The sequence below is a fragment of the Phoxinus phoxinus genome (genome assembly GCF_949152265.1).
Source record: "Phoxinus phoxinus genome assembly, chromosome: 24".
Classification (NCBI taxonomy): Eukaryota; Metazoa; Chordata; class Actinopteri; order Cypriniformes; family Leuciscidae; genus Phoxinus; species Phoxinus phoxinus.
In genome coordinates this window covers 11,169,478-11,177,629 of record NC_136899.1, presented here as the reverse complement: position 1 = coordinate 11,177,629, position 8,152 = coordinate 11,169,478, and positions in this window count along the sequence as shown.

Sequence of the window (8,152 nt, the reverse complement as noted above, 5' to 3'; positions counted from 1 at the left end):
ATGTTATTTATTTTTCAAAGCACCTTAAATGGTGATTTTTTTTTTACAAGAAGGGTTTTTGTAAACAAGACGCTAGTGTTAATATAAATGTGCAGGAACTGGAAATATCTCAGCACACAGAGCAGTTTGCGATCGGATGAATCATACGTCTAGTGATCTCTGTAATAACAAACTTCCCTGTAGCAATATCGCACACAAGGGAAATGAAAGTCGTTTCACGGACTGTTCACTATTAATAATGCAAAAATCCTCTGTTAATTAACGCCTCAGACTGTCGGCCAAAAGCAGCAATGCAACCTCAGACGACAGAAGCCTTTCTCAGAACAAAGAACCTTCTAGCATCTGGAAATGTGCTGCTCGGGTGTTAATATGAAAATAATGATAAACAGGTTGCAGTAGAATATTAAAAAGCATTTCTGAAAAATTACCGTTATTTATTAAACATTATATATATTAAAAATTATACTTTCAATCAGCTAGAAATCCTAGGATGCGCTAAATTCATCAAAAAGTGACAGTAAAGACATTTATAATGTTATAAAAAATAAAGAAAATTAGCATATTAGAATGATTTCTAAAGAATAATGGACTCTGTAGAGCTCATAAAAACAGTTTTGGTGGAAACAGGAGAGCATTTAATTCTGCAGTGAGTTGGGCAGATGTGGTTTAATGTGTTTTTGGATACAATCCAGGTTACTGGACATCCCTTTAAGACAGCTTCCTCTTTCAGAAACTACGTCCTAAGTGGTGGTGTGCCGACATTACCCTGGATACCATAGCTCTCGATACACCACAAAGACATCAACAATTTGTCCTTGAAATCTGATGTCTCCTATTATGTTGTGTGGATTGCAAGATTATATGTACAGCGATGCTGTTGCTCTGCTAATTCAACCTTCACACTCTGCTCTTAATGATGGAATGTAAAATCAGTAAAGATTGGCTACCAGGCCACGCATATATACCGTATTTTCCGGACTATAAGTCGCACTTTTTTTTCATAGAGTTAACGGAGTTGTTCAGAAGCGACACAGAGGAAGAATTCATTGGATTCAGTGTTGTGGAATAAGATCGCGGGAGCTTGGTGAACTTGCTTACCGGTAACTTGTTGGACTCGCTGGCTTAGTTTAGCCTATTCAGCCTCCCAGGTATATTTTCTTTATACTATTGTGAAGCTGAATAACTGTTAATGTGTTACGTTAACATACCGGACACCTATTCAGCCTGTTGTTCTGCTATTGTGTATCTGAATAACTTGCCTTTCCAGATTAAATGTCTGTTCTTGGTCTTGGATTTTGTGAAATAAATTTCTAAATAAATGCGACTTATAGTCCAGTGCGACTTATATATGTTTTTTTCCTCTTCATGACACATTTTTTGACTGATGCGACTTATACTCCGGAGCGACTTATATTCCGGAAAATACGTAGGCGTGAAACCTCCAACACTATTGGCCAGAAAACTGTGTGTGTGTGTGTGTGTGTGTGTGTGTGTGTGTGTGTGTGTGTGTGTGTGTGTGTGTTTATACTTCATAATATATATATTATGTAGTAAACCCCAGGCTTTCAGACAGGAAAGGTCAGATTGCTGAAGAACAGTGAAAGATGTGATGGCATTTATGCATGTCTACGTTACTGCCACCTGCCCACTTCATTCCCATGCTGCCACGCAGAAGGGGATTAGCTGTACCTGCTGACTAGGCTTAAGTACATGAGAACAATTTCTAGCAAACACAGACAAATAAACGTAGCATAAACAGTTTTCAATATTAGCCACCACGCTTATCAAAAAGTAAATCTAAGGACCAAATGCATGCAAACAAAGCCGACATATGTGTAATTCTCAGCTTCTCGACAGCCTCACCCCATATGTGGTGCGGGATCACACCTTCTGTCATTCACCCTGCGGGTGGTTGTACATCAGTGCCGATCACGTGTGTGACAGAGCCATTGAAGCAGGAAAGTGGCTGTTTAGTCTGTCATCCGTTTTCTCAGCATCTCAGCCTGAGGATGCAAAACCAGAGTATGAGTGAACATATTCCAACCCTCAATTGGGACCAAAGAGATATCACATATAAGAATTTAAATTCACTGTCAGTCACGGAAGCTGTAAGCGTGATTATAGCACTGACGCAAGTGCATATCTAGGGCAGAAAAAGCAGGCAGAAAACAATTCAAGTGAAGGGAGGATGTTAGCAACAGTGTGGCTTTTTACAAAGCTTGTGAAACAAGGTAGGGTCTGAGGATAGAGAGGATAAACTTATGCAATGCAGGCAAGTTTGAGGAATAGCTAGGGTTCCCCAATCTTATAGCAATTAGCAGTTTGGCTAACATTAACAATTTTGTTTGTTTTAACTACAATTGTTTGCGTAAAAAAAAAAGTATCTTGTGCTCACCAAGGCTACATTTATTTGATCCGCAATATTACATATTATTACAATAAACTAAAACTTTTGTAATATTTTTTTTATTCCTGCTGACCTGACAGTCTTCAGTCCAGTTTTATGTTTCACTTGATCCTTCAGAAATCGTTCTAATCTGAATTCTTATTATTATCAATGTTGAAAATAATTCGATGTAATATATTTTTGTGGAAAACGTTATAAGTTTTTTCAGTATTCTTTGATGAACAGAAATTTCAAAACAATAGCATTTATTTTAAATAGAAATTGTAGTAAATAATTTCTTTATAAATGCATTTACTGTCGCTTCTGATCAATTTAAAGGTATACAATATGTAACTTTTGGCCCTCTATCAGCTTTAAAGACAAAACTGCATGTTTTATTATGGTAGAACATTGTTTTGGTTGAGCTTTGGCTCTGTGTGACTGTGCGGATGAATATGTTTATTATCATAGCCTGCTGCTCATAAAAAGCGTAAGAGATGAACCAGTTTAAAAAAGGATCTCAAGCGGATTAGTGCTAAAACAACTATAACTATTACTATTAGCTACGATAACTATTACTTTACAATAAATAAGCAAGGAATAATTGAGGATGTTGAATTATTTAAAAAATAATGCACGGTAATGCGGCCTAATTACAACACTAATACAGCACTAAATAACCTGTAGATTGATCATTACTGTGTGACACATGAAACGAAAAACACAACTTGTAATTAGAAAAAAAAGTACAGCTTCAGTTTACTTATCATACTCGAAAACAGCTTTCCGGACCTAACCGCGGGGAAACGATGACGAAATCACGTGATATTCGGCAGCTCCGTCAAGGGTTGCATACTGAACGTGCTGTCATAGCTTGAAATGCTAATATACGGTAGTCAGGGCTCTGGGAAAATCGCGTTGTTACTTTCGTCCCGGTTCTCCCCTATCTTTAAAATTAATGAAAATAGAGACGGTTTAAATGATTAAATGTTAAAACGGCTTGCCATACTATGTCACCCTTTCTCGCTCGTTGTGACAACAAACCTACACCTCCCACCATACACGCGCCAAAGTAGGCGGAGCAACTTTTCTATATTTATAGATATGGCAAGACACGCATGTGACGTAGGCCTATGTACGCAATTTCCCACGAAAACCACCCCGTCAGGTCTAAAATACAAAAACTTATAATAGCCTTACGGTAGTGAATCAGGGTAAGAGTTCATTTTTGTAACAAAAATATATATATTCTTCCTAGCTGAATAAAAGTATGTATTCTGTTTAAAAATTAATGAGCCCAAACTTTTGAACGTTAGTGTAGCCTATCATGCAAGATTCCTATATCCCCCTTTCTTCCTCTATGTTTGAAAAAAAAAAAAAAAATAGCACATTATATTGTTCAAGCTAATCAAAAGAGCTTTTCTTAAAGGGATAGTTCAGACAAAGTCTGTCAACATTACGCATTAATGTCATTCCAAAAATTGTATGACTGACTTTCATCTGCGGAATACAAAAGAAGATATTTTCATCTCATGAAAAATGTTCATACAATGTGGGCTTTAATGTTGTTTTGGACCACACTGACTTTCATACATACAAAAACAGTTAAAACATTCAAAATATCTTCTTTTATAAAACCAGCAATATGCATTTTAAACTAAATAGGCTCATTTTTTATAAATAGTTTAATGTTGAAATCAATTGATTGAAGAAAGGACCAAAGGCTAGTGGATCTTTTATTTAATTAAATTTATTTTCCTTTTTTCCACTTATTTTTAAGGGACCTTATTAACCTTATTTTAAGGTTTAGCTTCAGCTCAGGCAGTTTAGATAACCACCTCTGTTTGGTGAAGAGAGAATCATTATTGGAGCTTTTGTAATCTGCACAGTTTGATGTCTGTATTATTGACTGTGAACACGTTTCTCATTCTCCGGGTGTCTAGTTGAATGGTGCTGTGCACAATCATGATATGCAGTGAATTATACATGTGTGGATGTAGCTCAGTAATTGACTTTGTTTCCGATAAGAGGTGGGTAGGCTGTATCTTGCTGGCTGGACGAGGTTATTAAATGAATTTAAATATTTTTTCATGTCTACAGGATAAAAAACAAAAACATTTTGCATACAACCTTGGAGGGTCCTTTCAGATAGGTTGAAATTGAGGGGTGTAGTTTGTGCATCACCATAGGGTGCAACAATTGTATCGACAAGGACAAGGCTCATGTCCACTTTGGTCCAATTGCACCTAACAGCAATAGAAAATCAATTGTCATCCTACAATACAAAGTCAGCAATTATCCATTCAGAGAGCGAAGTATCCAGTGGCCTCAAATATCAAACAGAATGAAAAATGAAAGTTTGTGAATAAATATATGAGCCGCTAAATGATCTCAAATCCTTGACTGACAAGAATACATAACATTTATGGTGCAGTTTTCAAATTGACGGGGCAATGATCTGGAACGGATCTTGGATCTTGGAACGCTCTTGGAGTTAATGAGTAAATGAGAAGGAGAAACTGTTGCTGATACTTAGATTAAGCTAGGCTACAAAAGTCTGTCATAAATGTGAAGGGACTAGCTTACAAAAATGTGTTTTAGCTCATTTTGCTAATGTTCTTTATTTCTGAATGTTCTCTGAACGTTCAAAGCATCCAGTTTTTTTTTTATGTTTTAAAACCTTTTTTTTCTTGGTTATGCGAGCGTACGTTAAAGTCCCCATGAAATCAAAATTGAAGTTTTTTGGCTTTTAGCATGAATATGTTATCCTTACTTTTACCTATAACTTCCTTACTTCCGCCAATATGAATCAACGATTTTGATGACTTCACTCTGTACTTCAGCTTCTCATCAGAATTTCTGTCCAATCAAATGCTCTCTAGAATCTAAAGCGCCCCGCCCCCTACAATATAAATAGATGCTGAAGCTGGCTGATTTGATCACATTTACTCTTTTATACATGGTAAATGGCGCATAGTGCACTATAAAGGAGAAAAAGAACGATTCAGATAGTGTAAATATGCTTTCCATTGGGGTGAATAAAGTCTGATTTCACATTAATGTCATGAACTGCCGCAGCGCGCACACAGTCTGCTCCGATCCAGAGACACGGCAGCACAGACCGGATCTTATGCGCAAGTCGGCACATACCAGAAGCATATCGGATCCATTTGAATTCTGCGAAGAATGCTACATTTTAAAACGATATAGAGGAGATTGGGAGGAAACTGTGGCTTTACTGAGCTCAATGGCTCTGGCCGCCGAGTTGTGATGTAAACTAAATGCTATTGGTTACTTTTAAAAGGGGAGGAGCTGTTTGATATGTCCTGGCCTGTCTTCCTGTTTCAGTGGAAATTACTTCAACACATAATGCTGCATGTTTCAAGGAACTTCGTGGGCCTTTAAGGAAACATTCCATTTGATAATTTTGCAAATATTATGAGATACTTTTGAACATTCTGAAACAAGTAGCATTTTGAAAAATGATAGAATAATTTTTTTTAGAAAAAAAAAATCCTTGAATAATCTATAAATAATGTTTTTGTGCTAACGTTTTGAGAACATTATCAAAGACCAGATAACTTTGAATGAACATTCTATATTTTTTTAGAGAACCTTGCCAGACAATGCACAGTAGGCCTACGCACACTAATTAATCCTTATTTAACTGTTTGCTTTGCACTGCAGAAATATAATATCATCAATGGCATCATCTACCAGAAATGTTATAATTAGATAGATTGTCATTTTAACAAAAAAATACTTTAATAGGCTACTACAAAATTCCATATAAAACTCACCGCTGTGATGCTAGACCAGCAAAATAACTATTTGGCGCGAAAATGGTATCTTTAATTGTTAATCAGCAAAGCAAGCTCTGCCTGATTTAAGCATAGACAGTATATAAACGGATTTAAGCATGTTGTCATTATCATGTGACCTACCAGCATCAGTTACGTCGCTACACTGCCACTCATAAATCCTCTCCAGTGGCCTCATGGGATAGTAAAGTGCCCATCATATGCACACTTCAGAATCTCTGCGGAAGAAGTCATACGGGTAGCCTACTTATTGCCATAGTTAGACAGTATATTTTGCCTACTCTTTGTAGGCTACTGTAAATTCGGACATAACCTACTTCTTTTGTCACATAGGATACTGTTTTTCGCTTACTATATAGAAGTATGCGATTTCGGATGCAGCCGTTTTTTAAAAATGAGAAATCATTCATAAACATTTAACTTCCTCCGAAACATGAAAACGTTCACATTTATCACGCTCTCACTCAGTTTCCGGCTTCCCTTATTTGGATCATAGACATGTATAAAGGCTTTATACATGTCTATGATTTGGATGGCATGTTGTGAATTCACAGAATTGATTTGACAGGGAGAAAGCGCGTCCAAAGAATTCTGATTGGCTATTAAAATCTAAAGATTATGGTTTAAATGTTATTTTATTTTTATTTAAATTTCATATTCACAAATACAAGCCTCTTTCGGTGTTTGAGAAGAGGGTAAAATGTGTATCGATGTAATTTCAAAATCTAAAAACAATAGGCTATTTATATATTTATTTATTTATTTATTGTTGTTATGTAAGGTATGTGAAACTTTCTACAGTTGTGTTATGATGATATGTTGTATTTATTCATTGCTAATAAAAATACAAAATACAAACAAAAATACAAAAAAGTCCTATATTTTACTGTTTACACTCACAGAGACTATCACAAAAATCCATGTGATATGTGGGATTTTTCAACAATTTTATCGTCCTCCAGGATAAAATTGTAATAGCCCCCTCAAAGACTTAAAAATAAATTAAAATAAAATAAGAAACCCTGACAATTTATTTCAATACGACACCATTTTTTTGTCAGTGACAACAATCCTTTGTGAATTGATTATTTGGATGTAAAAGAATGTGATTTGCAGAACTCAAGGTTGTTTCCTGCAAATGCAAAACTATTATGAAGGCTGACCATGTTCGAAACATGAACATTGTTCTGTTACACAGCAAGAGTCTCAGTCAGATCAAAATGTTGCTGTGGTTTTGTGTCCTAAAGCTAAAAAAAACACACACACAAATAAACAATAGAACATGAGAGACAAATTTGACATTGAATCTGCTACAATCCTGAACCCTACATACAGGTATATTTAAACACACACTTCCTCTTGAACCTCATATTCACTGATTTTTGATGCATTGCTCTGCCAGTTATTATATATCACACAACTGTAAAAAGAACTACATCCAAAAAAGCAGCAAAAGTACAATTCAGCAAAATAAAAAATGTTGGTACAAATTAGACTTTTTCCTTAAAAGAAATCAGCTGCAACACAAAGAGCAGAAAGAATCAGCATTCATCTGGGTAACAGATCAGTCTTGCTAAGTGTCTGACATTGGGAATTTCCTTGATTTGTTCAATGCTGCCAAGTCTGCCGTCGAGTTCTAAGCGACCGCTTTAGTAAAAGAGCCGCATTGTTTAGCTGATTTGATTTTAATGTGTGCAGCACCAAGTGAAAATTTTTCAACAATGGAAGGAAGTTACATTATACTCTGAATATCCTACTTTCGGTGCCAGGATTTTGCTGTTCATCAAGCTGCGATTAGCGCCTTCGTAGATTCAGCTCTGATTGGCATTGACATACAGAAAAAGGCATGCATAATTTTAAACCATTAACTTGTCTAATTAAAGGTTAACAAAGTTGCATGACTTGCTAGTGACATATTAACCCCCATCCCCCCCTTTTTTTTTGC